General features: G+C 45.9%; 21 non-coding genes across 21 annotated transcripts; all 21 read left to right on the forward strand.

Moving 5' to 3' along the window:
- Window positions 1-913: 913 nt before the first annotated feature.
- On the forward strand, window positions 914-985 carry trnad-guc (transfer RNA aspartic acid (anticodon GUC)). Its single transcript has one exon. It is a non-coding gene; the product is annotated as a tRNA-Asp (tRNA).
- Window positions 986-1,682: 697 nt separating this feature from the next.
- Window positions 1,683-1,754, forward strand: trnad-guc (transfer RNA aspartic acid (anticodon GUC)). The gene has a single exon. It is a non-coding gene; the product is annotated as a tRNA-Asp (tRNA).
- A 696-nt stretch (window positions 1,755-2,450) lies between these two features.
- Window positions 2,451-2,522, forward strand: trnad-guc (transfer RNA aspartic acid (anticodon GUC)). Its single transcript has one exon. It is a non-coding gene; the product is annotated as a tRNA-Asp (tRNA).
- Window positions 2,523-3,218: 696 nt separating this feature from the next.
- On the forward strand, window positions 3,219-3,290 carry trnad-guc (transfer RNA aspartic acid (anticodon GUC)). Its single transcript has one exon. It is a non-coding gene; the product is annotated as a tRNA-Asp (tRNA).
- A 697-nt stretch (window positions 3,291-3,987) lies between these two features.
- trnad-guc (transfer RNA aspartic acid (anticodon GUC)) lies at window positions 3,988-4,059 on the forward strand. Its single transcript has one exon. It is a non-coding gene; the product is annotated as a tRNA-Asp (tRNA).
- A 697-nt stretch (window positions 4,060-4,756) lies between these two features.
- On the forward strand, window positions 4,757-4,828 carry trnad-guc (transfer RNA aspartic acid (anticodon GUC)). The gene has a single exon. It is a non-coding gene; the product is annotated as a tRNA-Asp (tRNA).
- A 696-nt stretch (window positions 4,829-5,524) lies between these two features.
- trnad-guc (transfer RNA aspartic acid (anticodon GUC)) lies at window positions 5,525-5,596 on the forward strand. Its single transcript has one exon. It is a non-coding gene; the product is annotated as a tRNA-Asp (tRNA).
- Window positions 5,597-6,292: 696 nt separating this feature from the next.
- On the forward strand, window positions 6,293-6,364 carry trnad-guc (transfer RNA aspartic acid (anticodon GUC)). Its single transcript has one exon. It is a non-coding gene; the product is annotated as a tRNA-Asp (tRNA).
- Window positions 6,365-7,060: 696 nt separating this feature from the next.
- On the forward strand, window positions 7,061-7,132 carry trnad-guc (transfer RNA aspartic acid (anticodon GUC)). The gene has a single exon. It is a non-coding gene; the product is annotated as a tRNA-Asp (tRNA).
- A 697-nt stretch (window positions 7,133-7,829) lies between these two features.
- On the forward strand, window positions 7,830-7,901 carry trnad-guc (transfer RNA aspartic acid (anticodon GUC)). Its single transcript has one exon. It is a non-coding gene; the product is annotated as a tRNA-Asp (tRNA).
- A 1,464-nt stretch (window positions 7,902-9,365) lies between these two features.
- trnad-guc (transfer RNA aspartic acid (anticodon GUC)) lies at window positions 9,366-9,437 on the forward strand. The gene has a single exon. It is a non-coding gene; the product is annotated as a tRNA-Asp (tRNA).
- A 1,465-nt stretch (window positions 9,438-10,902) lies between these two features.
- trnad-guc (transfer RNA aspartic acid (anticodon GUC)) lies at window positions 10,903-10,974 on the forward strand. Its single transcript has one exon. It is a non-coding gene; the product is annotated as a tRNA-Asp (tRNA).
- A 1,465-nt stretch (window positions 10,975-12,439) lies between these two features.
- Window positions 12,440-12,511, forward strand: trnad-guc (transfer RNA aspartic acid (anticodon GUC)). Its single transcript has one exon. It is a non-coding gene; the product is annotated as a tRNA-Asp (tRNA).
- Window positions 12,512-13,206: 695 nt separating this feature from the next.
- Window positions 13,207-13,278, forward strand: trnad-guc (transfer RNA aspartic acid (anticodon GUC)). Its single transcript has one exon. It is a non-coding gene; the product is annotated as a tRNA-Asp (tRNA).
- A 696-nt stretch (window positions 13,279-13,974) lies between these two features.
- trnad-guc (transfer RNA aspartic acid (anticodon GUC)) lies at window positions 13,975-14,046 on the forward strand. The gene has a single exon. It is a non-coding gene; the product is annotated as a tRNA-Asp (tRNA).
- Window positions 14,047-14,743: 697 nt separating this feature from the next.
- trnad-guc (transfer RNA aspartic acid (anticodon GUC)) lies at window positions 14,744-14,815 on the forward strand. The gene has a single exon. It is a non-coding gene; the product is annotated as a tRNA-Asp (tRNA).
- A 697-nt stretch (window positions 14,816-15,512) lies between these two features.
- Window positions 15,513-15,584, forward strand: trnad-guc (transfer RNA aspartic acid (anticodon GUC)). Its single transcript has one exon. It is a non-coding gene; the product is annotated as a tRNA-Asp (tRNA).
- Window positions 15,585-17,048: 1,464 nt separating this feature from the next.
- trnad-guc (transfer RNA aspartic acid (anticodon GUC)) lies at window positions 17,049-17,120 on the forward strand. The gene has a single exon. It is a non-coding gene; the product is annotated as a tRNA-Asp (tRNA).
- Window positions 17,121-17,816: 696 nt separating this feature from the next.
- On the forward strand, window positions 17,817-17,888 carry trnad-guc (transfer RNA aspartic acid (anticodon GUC)). Its single transcript has one exon. It is a non-coding gene; the product is annotated as a tRNA-Asp (tRNA).
- Window positions 17,889-18,585: 697 nt separating this feature from the next.
- On the forward strand, window positions 18,586-18,657 carry trnad-guc (transfer RNA aspartic acid (anticodon GUC)). The gene has a single exon. It is a non-coding gene; the product is annotated as a tRNA-Asp (tRNA).
- A 1,464-nt stretch (window positions 18,658-20,121) lies between these two features.
- Window positions 20,122-20,193, forward strand: trnad-guc (transfer RNA aspartic acid (anticodon GUC)). The gene has a single exon. It is a non-coding gene; the product is annotated as a tRNA-Asp (tRNA).
- The last annotated feature ends 522 nt before the right edge of the window (window positions 20,194-20,715 follow it).

The raw sequence follows: 20,715 nt of genomic DNA on the forward strand, positions 1-20,715 counted from the left end.
ATGTATGAGGTCGTGGTTTTCAGCCAGGGAGTGGAGGATAGAACAAACTCGGCCTGGAGTGAGTATCCGCCCAAATGGACGCAGTTCAAGTGCATACTTCCTCTTAAGACCGAAGTTGAGGCTGCCAGACAATTTTCCAATACACTCCTCGTTAGTATAGTGGACAGTATCTCTGCTTGTCACGCAGAAGACCAGGGTTCGATTCCCTGATGGGGAGCTTCTTTTCAAAAGGCAACTACAAACTTTTCACTCTCCTTGGCTTCTCCTGTCCTATGCAACACAACTCATGCTGATTAACACTATTTTACTACTGAAACTACAGGTCCTGAACAGACTGTTGCTAAAAGCATGAGTCCAGATTGTCACACTTCTGTCACTTAGCAAAAGTGTGACAATGTTGTCAAAGAAGTGCTGAATCAAACGAATGCATGCCGGAGGACATTTCTCAGATGATGCCAATCGGTTGGCTTCATCAGTGGCCTTATGCGCAGCCTGGAAGAGCTGTCTTTTTATTGACCAGTTGCAAGAAGATTCCCCGCTCCAGAGAAAGCAGGTCAAATGGACAGTGTTTCCGCCCAGTTTCACACTGGGGACCTTTCCTATGTTAGGCGAACGTGATACCACCGCTACACTAAAGAAACCTCGGCTCAATCCACCACTGGTATTGCCCTTTTGTCTTTGCAGAAGTACTTTGGAGAAGGTCTTGAACTAACAGATTCATCAGGCATTGACCATCGTCACTATGGAACAGTCTAAATAAGCACCTGCATGTATGAGGTTGTGGTTTTCAGCCAGGGAGTGGAGGATAGAACAAACTCGGCCTGGAGTGAGTATCCGCCCAAATGGACGCAGTTCAAGTGCATACTTCCTCTTAAGACCGAAGTTGAGGCTGCCAGACAATTTTCAGATGCACTCCTCGTTAGTATAGTGGACAGTATCTCTGCTTGTCACGCAGAAGACCAGGGTTCGATTCCCTGACGGGGAGCTTCTTTTCAAAAGGCAACTACAAACTTTTCACTCTCCTTGGCTTCTCCTGTCCTATGCAACACAACTCATGCTGATTAACACTATTTTACTACTGAAACTACAGGTCCTGAACAGACTGTTGCTAAAAGCAAGACTCCAGATTGTCACACTTCTATCACTTAGCGAAACTGTGACAATGTTGTCAAAGAAGTGCTGAATCAAACGAATGCATGCAGGAGGACATCTCTCAGATGATGCCAATCGGTTGGCTTCATCAGTGGCCTTATGCGCAGCCTGGAAGAGCTGTCCTTTTATTGACCAGTTGCAAGAAGAGCCACCGCTGCAGAGAAAGCAGGACAAATGGACAGTGTTTCAGGCCCAGTTTCACACTGGGGACCTTTCCTATGTTAGGCGAACGTGATACCACCGCTACACTAAAGAAACCTTGGCTCAATCCACCACTGGTATTGCCCTTTTGTCTTTGCAGAAGTACTTTGGAGAAGGTCTTGAACTAACAGATTTATCAGGCATTGACCATCGTCACTATGGAACAGTCTAAATAAGCACCTGCATGTATGAGGTTGTGGTTTTCAGCCAGGGAGTGGAGGATAGAACAAACTCGGCCTGGAGTGAGTATCCGCCCAAATGGACGCAGTTCAAGTGCATACTTCCTCTTAAGACCGAAGTTGAGGCTGCCAGACAATTTTCCAATACACTCCTCGTTAGTATAGTGGACAGTATCTCTGCTTGTCACGCAGAAGACCAGGGTTCGATTCCCTGACGGGGAGCTTCTTTTCAAAAGGCAACTACAAACTTTTCACTCTCCTTGGCTTCTCCTGTCCTATGCAACACAACTCATGCTGATTAACACTATTTTACTACTGAAACTACAGGTCCTGAACAGACTGTTGCTAAAAGCATGAGTCCAGATTGTCACACTTCTGTCACTTAGCAAAAGTGTGACAATGTTGTCAAAGAAGTGCTGAATCAAACGAATGCATGCCGGAGGACATTTCTCAGATGATGCCAATCGGTTGGCTTCATCAGTGGCCTTATGCGCAGCCTGGAAGAGCTGTCTTTTTATTGACCAGTTGCAAGAAGATTCCCCGCTCCAGAGAAAGCAGGTCAAATGGACAGTGTTTCCGCCCAGTTTCAAACTATGGACCTTTTCTATGTTAGGCGAACGTGATACCACCGCTACACTAAAGAAACCTTGGCTCAATCCACCACTGGTATTGCCCTTTTGTCTTTGCAGAAGTACTTTGGAGAAGGTCTTGAACCAACAGATTCATCAGGCATTGACCATCATCACTATGGAATAGTCTAAATCAGCACCTGCATGTATGAGGTTATGGTTTTCAGCCAGGGAGTGGAGGATAGAACAAACTCGGCCTGCAGTGAGTATCCGCCCAAATGGACACAGTTCAAGTGCATACTTCCTCTTAAGACCGAAGTTGAGGCTGCCAGACAATTTTCAGATGCACTCCTCGTTAGTATAGTGGACAGTATCTCTGCTTGTCACGCAGAAGACCAGGGTTCGATTCCCTGACGGGGAGCTTCTTTTCAAAAGGCAACTACAAACTGTTCACTCTCCTTGGCTTCTCCTGTCCTATGCAACACAACTCATGCTGATTAACACTATTTTACTACTGAAACTACAGGTCCTGAACAGACTGTTGCTAAAAGCATGACTCCAGATAGTCACACTTCTGTCACTTAGCAAAAGTGTGACAATATTGTCAAAGAAGTGCTGAATCAAACGAATGCATGCAGGAGGACATCTCTCAGATGATGCCAATCGGTTGGCTTCATTAGTGGCCTTATGCGCAGCCTGGAAGAGCTGTCCTTTTATTGACCAGTTGCAAGAAGATCCACCGCTGCAGAGAAGGCAGGACAAATGGACAGTGTTTCCGCCCAGTTTCAAACTGGGGACCTTTCCTATGTTAGGCGAACGTGATACCACCGCTACACTAAAGAAACGTTTGCTCAATCCACAACTGGTATTGCTCTTTTGTCTTTGCAGAAGTACTTTGGAGAAGGTCTTGAACTAACAGATTCATCAGGCATTGACCATCATCACTATGGAACAGTCTAAATCAGCACCTGCATGTAGGAGGTTGTGGTTTTCAGCCAGGGAGTGGAGGATAGAACAAACTCGGCCTGGAGTGAGTATCCGCCCAAATGGACGCAGTTCAAGTGCATACTTCCTCTTAAGACCGAAGTTGAGGCTGCCAGACAATTTTCAGATGCACTCCTCGTTAGTATAGTGGACAGTATCTCTGCTTGTCACGCAGAAGACCAGGGTTCGATTCCCTGACGGGGAGCTTCTTTTCAAAAGGCAACTACAAACTTTTCACTCTCCTTGGCTTCTCCTGTCCTATGCAACACAACTCATGCTGATTAACACTATTTTACTACTGAAACTACAGGTCCTGAACAGACTGTTGCTAAAAGCAAGACTCCAGATTGTCACACTTCTATCACTTAGCGAAACTGTGACAATGTTGTCAAAGAAGTGCTGAATCAAACGAATGCATGCAGGAGGACATCTCTCAGATGATGCCAATCGGTTGGCTTCATCAGTGGCCTTATGCGCAGCCTGGAAGAGCTGTCCTTTTATTGACCAGTTGCAAGAAGAGCCACCGCTGCAGAGAAAGCAGGACAAATGGACAGTGTTTCAGGCCCAGTTTCACACTGGGGACCTTTCCTATGTTAGGCGAACGTGATACCACCGCTACACTAAAGAAACCTCGGCTCAATCCACCACTGGTATTGCCCTTTTGTCTTTGCAGAAGTACTTTGGAGAAGGTCTTGAACTAACAGATTCATCAGGCATTGACCATCGTCACTATGGAACAGTCTAAATAAGCACCTGCATGTATGAGGTTGTGGTTTTCAGCCAGGGAGTGGAGGATAGAACAAACTCGGCCTGGAGTGAGTATCCGCCCAAATGGACGCAGTTCAAGTGCATACTTCCTCTTAAGACCGAAGTTGAGGCTGCCAGACAATTTTCAGATGCACTCCTCGTTAGTATAGTGGACAGTATCTCTGCTTGTCACGCAGAAGACCAGGGTTCGATTCCCTGACGGGGAGCTTCTTTTCAAAAGGCAACTACAAACTTTTCACTCTCCTTGGCTTCTCCTGTCCTATGCAACACAACTCATGCTGATTAACACTATTTTACTACTGAAACTACAGGTCCTGAACAGACTGTTGCTAAAAGCAAGACTCCAGATTGTCACACTTCTATCACTTAGCGAAACTGTGACAATGTTGTCAAAGAAGTGCTGAATCAAACGAATGCATGCAGGAGGACATCTCTCAGATGATGCCAATCGGTTGGCTTCATCAGTGGCCTTATGCGCAGCCTGGAAGAGCTGTCCTTTTATTGACCAGTTGCAAGAAGAGCCACCGCTGCAGAGAAAGCAGGACAAATGGACAGTGTTTCAGGCCCAGTTTCACACTGGGGACCTTTCCTATGTTAGGCGAACGTGATACCACCGCTACACTAAAGAAACCTCGGCTCAATCCACCACTGGTATTGCCCTTTTGTCTTTGCAGAAGTACTTTGGAGAAGGTCTTGAACTAACAGATTCATCAGGCATTGACCATCGTCACTATGGAACAGTCTAAATAAGCACCTGCATGTATGAGGTTGTGGTTTTCAGCCAGGGAGTGGAGGATAGAACAAACTCGGCCTGGAGTGAGTATCCGCCCAAATGGACGCAGTTCAAGTGCATACTTCCTCTTAAGACCGAAGTTGAGGCTGCCAGACAATTTTCCAATACACTCCTCGTTAGTATAGTGGACAGTATCTCTGCTTGTCACGCAGAAGACCAGGGTTCGATTCCCTGACGGGGAGCTTCTTTTCAAAAGGCAACTACAAACTTTTCACTCTCCTTGGCTTCTCCTGTCCTATGCAACACAACTCATGCTGATTAACACTATTTTACTACTGAAACTACAGGTCCTGAACAGACTGTTGCTAAAAGCATGAGTCCAGATTGTCACACTTCTGTCACTTAGCAAAAGTGTGACAATGTTGTCAAAGAAGTGCTGAATCAAACGAATGCATGCCGGAGGACATTTCTCAGATGATGCCAATCGGTTGGCTTCATCAGTGGCCTTATGCGCAGCCTGGAAGAGCTGTCTTTTTATTGACCAGTTGCAAGAAGATTCCCCGCTGCAGAGAAAGCAGGTCAAATGGACAGTGTTTCCGCCCAGTTTCAAACTATGGACCTTTTCTATGTTAGGCGAACGTGATACCACCGCTACACTAAAGAAACCTTGGCTCAATCCACCACTGGTATTGCCCTTTTGTCTTTGCAGAAGTACTTTGGAGAAGGTCTTGAACTAACAGATTCATCAGGCATTGACCATCATCACTATGGAACAGTCTAAATCAGCACCTGCATGTAGGAGGTTGTGGTTTTCAGCCAGGGAGTGGAGGATAGAACAAACTCGGCCTGGAGTGAGTATCCGCCCAAATGGACGCAGTTCAAGTGCATACTTCCTCTTAAGACCGAAGTTGAGGCTGCCAGACAATTTTCCAATACACTCCTCGTTAGTATAGTGGACAGTATCTCTGCTTGTCACGCAGAAGACCAGGGTTCGATTCCCTGACGGGGAGCTTCTTTTCAAAAGGCAACTACAAACTTTTCACTCTCCTTGGCTTCTCCTGTCCTATGCAACACAACTCATGCTGATTAACACTATTTTACTACTGAAACTACAGGTCCTGAACAGACTGTTGCTAAAAGCATGAGTCCAGATAGTCACACTTCTGTCACTTAGCAAAAGTGTGACAATATTGTCAAAGAAGTGCTGAATCAAACGAATGCATGCCGGAGGACATTTCTCAGATGATGCCAATCGGTTGGCTTCATCAGTGGCCTTATGCGCAGCCTGGAAGAGCTGTCCTTTTATTGACCAGTTGCAAGAAGATCCACCGCTGCAGAGAAGGCAGGACAAATGGACAGTGTTTCCGCCCAGTTTCAAACTGGGGACCTTTCCTATGTTAGGCGAACGTGATACCACCGCTACACTAAAGAAACGTTTGCTCAATCCACAACTGGTATTGCTCTTTTGTCTTTGCAGAAGTACTTTGGAGAAGGTCTTGAACTAACAGATTCATCAGGCATTGACCATCATCACTATGGAACAGTCTAAATCAGCACCTGCATGTAGGAGGTTGTGGTTTTCAGCCAGGGAGTGGAGGATAGAACAAACTCGGCCTGGAGTGAGTATCCGCCCAAATGGACGCAGTTCAAGTGCATACTTCCTCTTAAGACCGAAGTTGAGGCTGCCAGACAATTTTCCAATACACTCCTCGTTAGTATAGTGGACAGTATCTCTGCTTGTCACGCAGAAGACCAGGGTTCGATTCCCTGACGGGGAGCTTCTTTTCAAAAGGCAACTACAAACTTTTCACTCTCCTTGGCTTCTCCTGTCCTATGCAACACAACTCATGCTGATTAACACTATTTTACTACTGAAACTACAGGTCCTGAACAGACTGTTGCTAAAAGCATGAGTCCAGATTGTCACACTTCTGTCACTTAGCAAAAGTGTGACAATGTTGTCAAAGAAGTGCTGAATCAAACGAATGCATGCCGGAGGACATTTCTCAGATGATGCCAATCGGTTGGCTTCATCAGTGGCCTTATGCGCAGCCTGAAAGAGCTGTCTTTTTATTGACCAGTTGCAAGAAGATTCCCCGCTGCAGAGAAAGCAGGTCAAATGGACAGTGTTTCCGCCCAGTTTCAAACTATGGACCTTTTCTATGTTAGGCGAACGTGATACCACCGCTACACTAAAGAAACCTTGGCTCAATCCACCACTGGTATTGCCCTTTTGTCTTTGCAGAAGTACTTTGGAGAAGGTCTTGAACCAACAGATTCATCAGGCATTGACCATCATCACTATGGAATAGTCTAAATCAGCACCTGCATGTATGAGGTTGTGGTTTTCAGCCAGGGAGTGGAGGATAGAACAAACTCGGCCTGGAGTGAGTATCCGCCCAAATGGACACAGTTCAAGTGCATACTTCCTCTTAAGACCGAAGTTGAGGCTGCCAGACAATTTTCAGATGCACTCCTCGTTAGTATAGTGGACAGTATCTCTGCTTGTCACGCAGAAGACCAGGGTTCGATTCCCTGACGGGGAGCTTCTTTTCAAAAGGCAACTACAAACTTTTCACTCTCCTTGGCTTCTCCTGTCCTATGCAACACAACTCATGCTGATTAACACTATTTTACTACTGAAACTAAAGGTCCTGAACAGACTGTTGCTAAAAGCATGAGTCCAGATAGTCACACTTCTGTCACTTAGCAAAAGTGTGACAATATTGTCAAAGAAGTGCTGAATCAAACGAATGCATGCAGGAGGACATCTCTCAGATGATGCCAATCGGTTGGCTTCATTAGTGGCCTTATGCGCAGCCTGGAAGAGCTGTCCTTTTATTGACCAGTTGCAAGAAGAGCCACCGCTGCAGAGAAAGCAGGGCAAATGGACAGTGTTTCAGGCCCAGTTTCACACTGGGGACCTTTCCTATGTTAGGCGAACGTGATACCACCGCTACACTAAAGAAACCTCGGCTCAATCCACCACTGGTATTGCCCTTTTGTCTTTGCAGAAGTACTTTGGAGAAGGTCTTGAACTAACAGATTCATCAGGCATTGACCATCGTCACTATGGAACAGTCTAAATAAGCACCTGCATGTATGAGGTCGTGGTTTTCAGCCAGGGAGTGGAGGATAGAACAAACTCGGCCTGGAGTGAGTATCCGCCCAAATGGACACAGTTCAAGTCCATACTTCCTCTTAAGACCGAAGTTGAGGCTGCCAGACAATTTTCAGATGCACTCCTCGTTAGTATAGTGGACAGTATCTCTGCTTGTCACGCAGAAGACCAGGGTTCGATTCCCTGACGGGGAGCGTCTTTTCAAAAGGCAACCACAAACTGTTCACTCACCTTGGCTTCTCCTGTCCTATGCAACACAACTCATGCTGATTAACACTATTTTACTACTGAAACTACAGGTCCTGAACAGACTGTTGCTAAAAGCATTAGTCCAGATTGTCACACTTCTGTCACTTAGCAAAAGTGTGACAATGTTGTCAAAGAAGTGCTGAATCAAACGAATGCATGCCGGAGGACATTTCTCAGATGATGCCAATCGGTTGGCTTCATCAGTGGCCTTATGCGCAGCCTGGAAGAGCTGTCTTTTTATTGACCAGTTGCAAGAAGATTCCCCGCTGCAGAGAAAGCAGGTCAAATGGACAGTGTTTCCGCCCAGTTTCAAACTATGGACCTTTTCTATGTTAGGCGAACGTGATACCACCGCTACACTAAAGAAACCTTGGCTCAATCCACCACTGGTATTGCCCTTTTGTCTTTGCAGAAGTACTTTGGAGAAGGTCTTGAACCAACAGATTCATCAGGCATTGACCATCATCACTATGGAATAGTCTAAATCAGCACCTGCATGTATGAGGTTGTGGTTTTCAGCCAGGGAGTGGAGGATAGAACAAACTCGGCCTGGAGTGAGTATCCGCCCAAATGGACACAGTTCAAGTGCATACTTCCTCTTAAGACCGAAGTTGAGGCTGCCAGACAATTTTCAGATGCACTCCTCGTTAGTATAGTGGACAGTATCTCTCCTTATCACGCAGAAGACCAGGGTTCGATTCCCTGACGGGGAGCTTCTTTTCAAAAGGCAACTACAAACTTTTCACTCTCCTTGGCTTCTCCTGTCCTATGCAACACAACTCATGCTGATTAACACTATTTTACTACTGAAACTACAGGTCCTGAACAGACTGTTGCTAAAAGCATGAGTCCAGATAGTCACACTTCTGTCACTTAGCAAAAGTGTGACAATATTGTCAAAGAAGTGCTGAATCAAACGAATGCATGCAGGAGGACATCTCTCAGATGATGCCAATCGGTTGGCTTCATTAGTGGCCTTATGCGCAGCCTGGAAGAGCTGTCCTTTTATTGACCAGTTGCAAGAAGATCCACCGCTGCAGAGAAGGCAGGACAAATGGACAGTGTTTCCGCCCAGTTTCAAACTGGGGACCTTTCCTATGTTAGGCGAACGTGATACCACCGCTACACTAAAGAAACGTTTGCTCAATCCACAACTGGTATTGCTCTTTTGTCTTTGCAGAAGTACTTTGGAGAAGGTCTTGAACTAACAAATTCATCAGGCATTGACCATCATCACTATGGAACAGTCTAAATCAGCACCTGCATGTAGGAGGTTGTGGTTTTCAGCCAGGGAGTGGAGGATAGAACAAACTCGGCCTGGAGTGAGTATCCGCCCAAATGGACGCAGTTCAAGTGCATACTTCCTCTTAAGACCGAAGTTGAGGCTGCCAGACAATTTTCCAATACACTCCTCGTTAGTATAGTGGACAGTATCTCTGCTTGTCACGCAGAAGACCAGGGTTCGATTCCCTGACGGGGAGCTTCTTTTCAAAAGGCAACTACAAACTTTTCACTCTCCTTGGCTTCTCCTGTCCTATGCAACACAACTCATGCTGATTAACACTATTTTACTACTGAAACTACAGGTCCTGAACAGACTGTTGCTAAAAGCATGAGTCCAGATAGTCACACTTCTGTCACTTAGCAAAAGTGTGACAATATTGTCAAAGAAGTGCTGAATCAAACGAATGCATGCCGGAGGACATTTCTCAGATGATGCCAATCGGTTGGCTTCATCAGTGGCCTTATGCGCAGCCTGGAAGAGCTGTCTTTTTATTGACCAGTTGCAAGAAGATTCCCCGCTCCAGAGAAAGCAGGTCAAATGGACAGTGTTTCCGCCCAGTTTCAAACTATGGACCTTTTCTATGTTAGGCGAACGTGATACCACCGCTACACTAAAAAAACCTTGGCTCAATCCACCACTGGTATTGCCCTTTTGTCTTTGCAGAAGTACTTTGGAGAAGGTCTTGAACCAACAGATTCATCAGGCATTGACCATCATCACTATGGAATAGTCTAAATCAGCACCTGCATGTATGAGGTTGTGGTTTTCAGCCAGGGAGTGGAGGATAGAACAAACTCGGCCTGGAGTGAGTATCCGCCCAAATGGACACAGTTCAAGTGCATACTTCCTCTTAAGACCGAAGTTGAGGCTGCCAGACAATTTTCAGATGCACTCCTCGTTAGTATAGTGGACAGTATCTCTCCTTGTCACGCAGAAGACCAGGGTTCGATTCCCTGACGGGGAGCTTCTTTTCAAAAGGCAACTACAAACTTTTCACTCTCCTTGGCTTCTCCTGTCCTATGCAACACAACTCATGCTGATTAACACTATTTTACTACTGAAACTACAGGTCCTGAACAGACTGTTGCTAAAAGCATGAGTCCAGATAGTCACACTTCTGTCACTTAGCAAAAGTGTGACAATATTGTCAAAGAAGTGCTGAATCAAACGAATGCATGCAGGAGGACATCTCTCAGATGATGCCAATCGGTTGGCTTCATTAGTGGCCTTATGCGCAGCCTGGAAGAGCTGTCCTTTTATTGACCAGTTGCAAGAAGAGCCACCGCTGCAGAGAAAGCAGGACAAATGGACAGTGTTTCAGGCCCAGTTTCACACTGGGGACCTTTCCTATGTTAGGCGAACGTGATACCACCGCTACACTAAAGAAACCTTGGCTCAATCCACCACTGGTATTGCCCTTTTGTCTTTGCAGAAGTACTTTGGAGAAGGTCTTGAACTAACAGATTCATCAGGCATTGACCATCATCACTATGGAACAGTCTAAATCAGCACCTGCATGTAGGAGGTTGTGGTTTTCAGCCAGGGAGTGGAGGATAGAACAAACTCGGCCTGGAGTGAGTATCCGCCCAAATGGACGCAGTTCAAGTGCATACTTCCTCTTAAGACCGAAGTTGAGGCTGCCAGACAATTTTCATATGCACTCCTCGTTAGTATAGTGGACAGTATCTCTGCTTGTCACGCAGAAGACCAGGGTTCGATTCCCTGACGGGGAGCTTCTTTTCAAAAGGCAACTACAAACTTTTCACTCTCCTTGGCTTCTCCTGTCCTATGCAACACAACTCATGCTGATTAACACTATTTTACTACTGAAACTACAGGTCCTGAACAGACTGTTGCTAAAAGCATGAGTCCAGATTGTCACACTTCTGTCACTTAGCAAAAGTGTGACAATGTTGTCAAAGAAGTGCTGAATCAAACGAATGCATGCCGGAGGACATTTCTCAGATGATGCCAATCGGTTGGCTTCATCAGTGGCCTTATGCGCAGCCTGAAAGAGCTGTCTTTTTATTGACCAGTTGCAAGAAGATTCCCCGCTGCAGAGAAAGCAGGTCAAATGGACAGTGTTTCCGCCCAGTTTCAAACTATGGACCTTTTCTATGTTAGGCGAACGTGATACCACCGCTACACTAAAGAAACCTTGGCTCAATCCACCACTGGTATTGCCCTTTTGTCTTTGCAGAAGTACTTTGGAGAAGGTCTTGAACCAACAGATTCATCAGGCATTGACCATCATCACTATGGAATAGTCTAAATCAGCACCTGCATGTATGAGGTTGTGGTTTTCAGCCAGGGAGTGGAGGATAGAACAAACTCGGCCTGGAGTGAGTATCCGCCCAAATGGACACAGTTCAAGTGCATACTTCCTCTTAAGACCGAAGTTGAGGCTGCCAGACAATTTTCAGATGCACTCCTCGTTAGTATAGTGGACAGTATCTCTCCTTGTCACGCAGAAGACCAGGGTTCGATTCCCTGACGGGGAGCTTCTTTTCAAAAGGCAACTACAAACTTTTCACTCTCCTTGGCTTCTCCTGTCCTATGCAACACAACTCATGCTGATTAACACTATTTTACTACTGAAACTACAGGTCCTGAACAGACTGTTGCTAAAAGCATGAGTCCAGATAGTCACACTTCTGTCACTTAGCAAAAGTGTGACAATATTGTCAAAGAAGTGCTGAATCAAACGAATGCATGCAGGAGGACATCTCTCAGATGATGCCAATCGGTTGGCTTCATTAGTGGCCTTATGCGCAGCCTGGAAGAGCTGTCCTTTTATTGACCAGTTGCAAGAAGAGCCACCGCTGCAGAGAAAGCAGGACAAATGGACAGTGTTTCAGGCCCAGTTTCACACTGGGGACCTTTCCTATGTTAGGCGAACGTGATACCACCGCTACACTAAAGAAACCTCGGCTCAATCCACCACTGGTATTGCCCTTTTGTCTTTGCAGAAGTACTTTGGAGAAGGTCTTGAACTAACAGATTCATCAGGCATTGACCATCGTCACTATGGAACAGTCTAAATAAGCACCTGCATGTATGAGGTCGTGGTTTTCAGCCAGGGAGTGGAGGATAGAACAAACTCGGCCTGGAGTGAGTATCCGCCCAAATGGACACAGTTCAAGTCCATACTTCCTGTTAAGACCGAAGTTGAGGCTGCCAGACAATTTTCAGATGCACTCCTCGTTAGTATAGTGGACAGTATCTCTGCTTGTCACGCAGAAGACCAGGGTTCGATTCCCTGACGGGGAGCGTCTTTTCAAAAGGCAACCACAAACTGTTCACTCACCTTGGCTTCTCCTGTCCTATGCAACACAACTCATGCTCATTAACACTATTTTACTACTGAAACTACAGGTCCTGAACAGACTGTTGCTAAAAGCAAGACTCCAGATTGTCACACTTCTATCACTTAGCGAAACTGTGACAATGTTGTCAAAGAAGTGCTGAATCAAACGAATGCATGCAGGAGGACATCTCTCAGATGATGCCAATCGGTTGGCTTCATCAGTGGCCTTATGCGCAGCCTGGAAGACCTGTTTTTTATTGACCAGTTGCAAGAAGATTACCCGCTGCAGAGAAGGCAGGACAAATGGACAGTGTTTCCGCCTAGTTTCAAACTATGGACCTTTCCTACGTTAGGCGAACGTGATACCACCGCGACACTAAAGAAATCTCGGCTCAATCCACCACTGGTATTGCCCTTTTGTCTTTGCAGAAGTACTTTGGAGAAGGTCTTGAACTAAAAGATTCATCAGGCATTGACCATCATCACTGTGGAATAGTCTAAATCAGCACCTGCATGTATGAGGTCGTGGTTTTCAGCCAGGGAGTGGAGGATAGATCAAACTCGGCCTGGAGTGAGTATCCGCCCAAATGGATGCAGTTCAAGTGCATACTTCCTCTTAAGACCGAAGTTGAGGATGCCAGACAATTTTCAGATACACTCCTCGTTAGTATAGTGGACAGTATCTCTGCTTGTCACGCAGAAGACCAGGGTTCGATTCCCTGACGGGGAGCTTCTTTTCAAATGGCAACTACAAACTTTTCATTCTCCTTGGCTTCTCCTGTCCTATGCAACACAACTCATGCTGATTAACGCTATTTTACTACTGAAACTACAGGTCCTGAACAGACTGTTGCTAAAAGCATGAGTCCAGATTGTCACACTTCTGTCACTTAGCAAAAGTGTGACAATGTTGTCAAAGAAGTGCTGAATCCAACGAATGCATGCAGGAGGACATCTCTCAGATGATGCCAATCGGATGGCTTCATTAGTGGCCTAATGCGCAGCCTGGAAGAGCTGTCCTTTTATTGACCAGTTGCAAGAAGATCCACCGCTGCAGAGAAGGCAGGACAAATGGACAGTGTTTCCGCCCAGTTTCAAACTGGGGACCTTTCCTATGTTAGGCGAACGTGATACCACCGCTACACTAAAGAAACGTTTGCTCAATCCACAACTGGTATTGCTCTTTTGTCTTTGCAGAAGTACTTTGGAGAAGGTCTTGAACTAACAAATTCATCAGGCATTGACCATCATCACTATGGAACAGTCTAAATCAGCACCTGCATGTAGGAGGTCGTGGTTTTCAGCCAGGGAGTGGAGGATAGAACAAACTCGGCCTGGAGTGAGTATCCGCCCAAATGGACACAGTTCAAGTGCATACTTCCTCTTAAGACCGAAGTTGAGGCTGCCAGACAATTTTCAGATGCACTCCTCGTTAGTATAGTGGACAGTATCTCTGCTTGTCACGCAGAAGACCAGGGTTCGATTCCCTGACGGGGAGCTTCTTTTCAAAAGGCAACTACAAACTTTTCACTCTCCTTGGCTTCTCCTGTCCTATGCAACACAACTCATGCTGATTAACACTATTTTACTACTGAAACTACAGGTCCTGAACAGACTGTTGCTAAAAGCATGAGTCCAGATAGTCACACTTCTGTCACTTAGCAAAAGTGTGACAATATTGTCAAAGAAGTGCTGAATCAAACGAATGCATGCAGGAGGACATCTCTCAGATGATGCCAATCGGTTGGCTTCATTAGTGGCCTTATGCGCAGCCTGGAAGAGCTGTCCTTTTATTGACCAGTTGCAAGAAGAGCCACCGCTGCAGAGAAAGCAGGACAAATGGACAGTGTTTCAGGCCCAGTTTCACACTGGGGACCTTTCCTATGTTAGGCGAACGTGATACCACCGCTACACTAAAGAAACCTCGGCTCAATCCACCACTGGTATTGCCCTTTTGTCTTTGCAGAAGTACTTTGGAGAAGGTCTTGAACTAACAGATTCATCAGGCATTGACCATCGTCACTATGGAACAGTCTAAATAAGCACCTGCATGTATGAGGTCGTGGTTTTCAGCCAGGGAGTGGAGGATAGAACAAACTCGGCCTGGAGTGAGTATCCGCCCAAATGGACACAGTTCAAGTCCATACTTCCTGTTAAGACCGAAGTTGAGGCTGCCAGACAATTTTCAGATGCACTCCTCGTTAGTATAGTGGACAGTATCTCTGCTTGTCACGCAGAAGACCAGGGTTCGATTCCCTGACGGGGAGCGTCTTTTCAAAAGGCAACCACAAACTGTTCACTCACCTTTGCTTCTCCTGTCCTATGCAACACAACTCATGCTGATTAACACTATTTTACTACTGAAACTACAGGTCCTGAACAGACTGTTGCTAAAAGCAAGACTCCAGATTGTCACACTTCTATCACTTAGCGAAACTGTGACAATGTTGTCAAAGAAGTGCTGAATCAAACGAATGCATGCAGGAGGACATCTCTCAGATGATGCCAATCGGTTGGCTTCATCAGTGGCCTTATGCGCAGCCTGGAAGAGCTGTCCTTTTATTGACCAGTTGCAAGAAGAGCCACCGCTGCAGAGAAAGCAGGACAAATGGACAGTGTTTCAGGCCCAGTTTCACACTGGGGACCTTTCCTATGTTAGGCGAACGTGATACCACCGCTACACTAAAGAAACGTTTGCTCAATCCACAACTGGTATTGCTCTTTTGTCTTTGCAGAAGTACTTTGGAGAAGGTCTTGAACTAACAGATTCATCAGGCATTGACCATCATCACTATGGAACAGTCTAAATCAGCACCTGCATGTAGGAGGTTGTGGTTTTCAGCCAGGGAGTGGAGGATAGAACAAACTCGGCCTGGAGTGAGTATCCGCCCAAATGGACGCAGTTCAAGTGCATACTTCCTCTTAAGACCGAAGTTGAGGCTGCCAGACAATTTTCCAATACACTCCTCGTTAGTATAGTGGACAGTATCTCTGCTTGTCACGCAGAAGACCAGGGTTCGATTCCCTGACGGGGAGCGTCTTTTCAAAAGGCAACCACAAACTGTTCACTCACCTTGGCTTCTCCTGTCCTATGCAACACAACTCATGCTGATTAACACTATTTTACTACTGAAACTACAGGTCCTGAACAGACTGTTGCTAAAAGCATGAGTCCAGATTGTCACACTTCTGTCACTTAGCAAAAGTGTGACAATGTTGTCAAAGAAGTGCTGAATCCAACGAATGCATGCAGGAGGACATCTCTCAGATGATGCCAATCGGATGGCTTCATTAGTGGCCTAATGCGCAGCCTGGAAGAGCTGTCCTTTTATTGACCAGTTGCAAGAAGAGCCACCGCTGCAGAGAAGGCAGGACAAATGGACAGTGTTTATGCCCAGTTTCAAACTGAGGACCTTTCCTATGTTAGGCGATCGTGATACCACCGCTACACTAAAGAAACCTTGGCTCAATCCACCACTGGTATTGCCCTTTTGTCTTTGCAGAAGTACTTTGGAGAAGGTCTTGAACTAACAGATTCATCAGGCATTGACCATCATCACTATGGAACAGTCTAAATCAGCACCTGCATGTAGGAGGTTGTGGTTTTCAGCCAGGGAGTGGAGGATAGAACAAACTCGGCCTGGAGTGAGTATCCGCCCAAATGGACGCAGTTCAAGTGCATACTTCCTCTTAAGACCGAAGTTGAGGCTGCCAGACAATTTTCAGATACACTCCTCGTTAGTATAGTGGACAGTATCTCTGCTTGTCACGCAGAAGACCAGGGTTCGATTCCCTGATGGGGAGCTTCTTTTCAAAAGGCAACTACAAACTTTTCACTCTCCTTGGCTTCTCCTGTCCTATGCAACACAACTCATGCTGATTAACACTATTTTACTACTGAAACTACAGGTCCTGAACAGACTGTTGCTAAAAGCATGAGTCCAGATTGTCACACTTCTGTCAATTAGCAAAAGTGTGACAATGTTGTCAAAGAAGTGCTGAATCAAACGAATGCATGCCGGAGGACATTTCTCAGATGATGCCAATCGGTTGGCTTCATCAGTGGCCTTATGCGCAGCCTGGAAGAGCTGTCTTTTTATTGACCAGTTGCAAGAAGATTCCCCGCTGCAGAGAAAGCAGGTCAAATGGACAGTGTTTCCGCCCAGTTTCAAACTATGGACCTTTTCTATGTTAGGCGAACGTGATACCACCGCTACACTAAAGAAACCTTGGCTCAATCCACCACTGGTATTGCCCTTTTGTCTTTGCAGAAGTACTTTGGAGAAGGTCTTGAACCAACAGATTCATCAGGCATTGACTATCATCACTATGGAATAGTCTAAATCAGCACCTGCATGTATGAGGTTGTGGTTTTCAGCCAGGGAGTGGAGGATAGAACAAACTCGGCCTGGAGTGAGTATCCGCCCAAATGGACACAGTTCAAGTGCATACTTCCTCTTAAGACCGAAGTTGAGGCTGCCAGACAATTTTCAGATGCACTCCTCGTTAGTATAGTGGACAGTATCTCTGCTTGTCACGCAGAAGACCAGGGTTCGATTCCCTGACGGGGAGCTTCTTTTCAAAAGGCAACTACAAACTTTTCACTCTCCTTGGCTTCTCCTGTCCTATGCAACACAACTCATGCTGATTAACACTATTTTACTACTGAAACTACAGGTCCTGAACAGACTGTTGCTAAAAGCATGAGTCCAGATTGTCACACTTCTGTCACTTAGCAAAAGTGTGACAATGTTGTCAAAGAAGTGCTGAATCAAACGAATGCATGCCGGAGGACATTTCTCAGATGATGCCAATCGGTTGGCTTCATCAGTGGCCTTATGCGCAGCCTGAAAGAGCTGTCTTTTTATTGACCAGTTGCAAGAAGATTCCCCGCTGCAGAGAAAGCAGGTCAAATGGACAGTGTTTCCGCCCAGTTTCAAACTATGGACCTTTTCTATGTTAGGCGAACGTGATACCAGCGCTACACTAAAGAAACCTTGGCTCTATCCACCACTGGTATTGCCCTTTTGTCTTTGCAGAAGTACTTTGGAGAAGGTCTTGAACCAACAGATTCATCAGGCATTGACCATCATCACTATGGAATAGTCTAAATCAGCACCTGCATGTATGAGGTTGTGGTTTTCAGCCAGGGAGTGGAGGATAGAACAAACTCGGCCTGGAGTGAGTATCCGCCCAAATGGACACAGTTCAAGTGCATACTTCCTCTTAAGACCGAAGTTGAGGCTGCCAGACAATTTTCAGATGCACTCCTCGTTAGTATAGTGGACAGTATCTCTGCTTGTCACGCAGAAGACCAGGGTTCGATTCCCTGACGGGGAGCTTCTTTTCAAAAGGCAACTACAAACTTTTCACTCTCCTTGGCTTCTCCTGTCCTATGCAACACAACTCATGCTGATTAACACTATTTTACTACTGAAACTACAGGTCCTGAACAGACTGTTGCTAAAAGCATGAGTCCAGATAGTCACACTTCTGTCACTTAGCAAAAGTGTGACAATATTGTCAAAGAAGTGCTGAATCAAACGAATGCATGCAGGAGGACATCTCTCAGATGATGCCAATCGGTTGGCTTCATTAGTGGCCTTATGCGCAGCCTGGAAGAGCTGTCCTTTTATTGACCAGTTGCAAGAAGAGCCACCGCTGCAGAGAAAGCAGGGCAAATGGACAGTGTTTCAGGCCCAGTTTCACACTGGGGACCTTTCCTATGTTAGGCGAACGTGATACCACCGCTACACTAAAGAAACCTCGGCTCAATCCACCACTGGTATTGCCCTTTTGTCTTTGCAGAAGTACTTTGGAGAAGGTCTTGAACTAACAGATTCATCAGGCATTGACCATCGTCACTATGGAACAGTCTAAATAAGCACCTGCATGTATGAGGTCGTGGTTTTCAGCCAGGGAGTGGAGGATAGAACAAACTCGGCCTGGAGTGAGTATCCGCCCAAATGGACACAGTTCAAGTCCATACTTCCTCTTAAGACCGAAGTTGAGGCTGCCAGACAATTTTCAGATGCACTCCTCGTTAGTATAGTGGACAGTATCTCTGCTTGTCACGCAGAAGACCAGGGTTCGATTCCCTGACGGGGAGCGTCTTTTCAAAAGGCAACCACAAACTGTTCACTCACCTTGGCTTCTCCTGTCCTATGCAACACAACTCATGCTGATTAACACTATTTTACTACTGAAACTACAGGTCCTGAACAGACTGTTGCTAAAAGCATTAGTCCAGATTGTCACACTTCTGTCACTTAGCAAAAGTGTGACAATGTTGTCAAAGAAGTGCTGAATCAAACGAATGCATGCCGGAGGACATTTCTCAGATGATGCCAATCGGTTGGCTTCATCAGTGGCCTTATGCGCAGCCTGGAAGAGCTGTCTTTTTATTGACCAGTTGCAAGAAGATTCCCCGCTGCAGAGAAAGCAGGTCAAATGGACAGTGTTTCCGCCCAGTTTCAAACTATGGACCTTTTCTATGTTAGGCGAACGTGATACCACCGCTACACTAAAGAAACCTTGGCTCAATCCACCACTGGTATTGCCCTTTTGTCTTTGCAGAAGTACTTTGGAGAAGGTCTTGAACCAACAGATTCATCAGGCATTGACCATCATCACTATGGAATAGTCTAAATCAGCACCTGCATGTATGAGGTTGTGGTTTTCAGCCAGGGAGTGGAGGATAGAACAAACTCGGCCTGGAGTGAGTATCCGCCCAAATGGACACAGTTCAAGTGCATACTTCCTCTTAAGACCGAAGTTGAGGCTGCCAGACAATTTTCAGATGCACTCCTCGTTAGTATAGTGGACAGTATCTCTCCTTATCACGCAGAAGACCAGGGTTCGATTCCCTGACGGGGAGCTTCTTTTCAAAAGGCAACTACAAACTTTTCACTCTCCTTGGCTTCTCCTGTCCTATGCAACACAACTCATGCTGATTAACACTATTTTACTACTGAAACTACAGGTCCTGAACAGACTGTTGCTAAAAGCATGAGTCCAGATAGTCACACTTCTGTCACTTAGCAAAAGTGTGACAATATTGTCAAAGAAGTGCTGAATCAAACGAATGCATGCAGGAGGACATCTCTCAGATGATGCCAATCGGTTGGCTTCATTAGTGGCCTTATGCGCAGCCTGGAAGAGCTGTCCTTTTATTGACCAGTTGCAAGAAGATCCACCGCTGCAGAGAAGGCAGGACAAATGGACAGTGTTTCCGCCCAGTTTCAAACTGGGGACCTTTCCTATGTTAGGCGAACGTGATACCACCGCTACACTAAAGAAACGTTTGCTCAATCCACAACTGGTATTGCTCTTTTGTCTTTGCAGAAGTACTTTGGAGAAGGTCTTGAACTAACAAATTCATCAGGCATTGACCATCATCACTATGGAACAGTCTAAATAAGCACCTGCATGTATGAGGTCGTGGTTTTCAGCCAGGGAGTGGAGGATAGAACAAACTCGGCCTGGAGTGAGTATCCGCCCAAATGGACACAGTTCAAGTCCATACTTCCTCTTAAGACCGAAGTTGAGGCTGCCAGACAATTTTCCAATACACTCCTCGTTAGTATAGTGGACAGTATCTCTGCTTGTCACGCAGAAGACCAGGGTTCGATTCCCTGACGGGGAGCTTCTTTTCAAAAGGCAACTACAAACTTTTCACTCTCCTTGGCTTCTCCTGTCCTATGCAACACAACTCATGCTGATTAACACTATTTTACTACTGAAACTACAGGTCCTGAACAGACTGTTGCTAAAAGCATGAGTCCAGATAGTCACACTTCTGTCACTTAGCAAAAGTGTGACAATATTGTCAAAGAAGTGCTGAATCAAACGAATGCATGCCGGAGGACATTTCTCAGATGATGCCAATCGGTTGGCTTCATCAGTGGCCTTATGCGCAGCCTGGAAGAGCTGTCTTTTTATTGACCAGTTGCAAGAAGATTCCCCGCTCCAGAGAAAGCAGGTCAAATGGACAGTGTTTCCGCCCAGTTTCAAACTATGGACCTTTTCTATGTTAGGCGAACGTGATACCACCGCTACACTAAAAAAACCTTGGCTCAATCCACCACTGGTATTGCCCTTTTGTCTTTGCAGAAGTACTTTGGAGAAGGTCTTGAACCAACAGATTCATCAGGCATTGACCATCATC

Source organism: Gasterosteus aculeatus, chromosome 2, assembly GCF_964276395.1.
Source record: "Gasterosteus aculeatus chromosome 2, fGasAcu3.hap1.1, whole genome shotgun sequence".
In the NCBI taxonomy this organism is placed as follows: Eukaryota; Metazoa; Chordata; class Actinopteri; order Perciformes; family Gasterosteidae; genus Gasterosteus; species Gasterosteus aculeatus.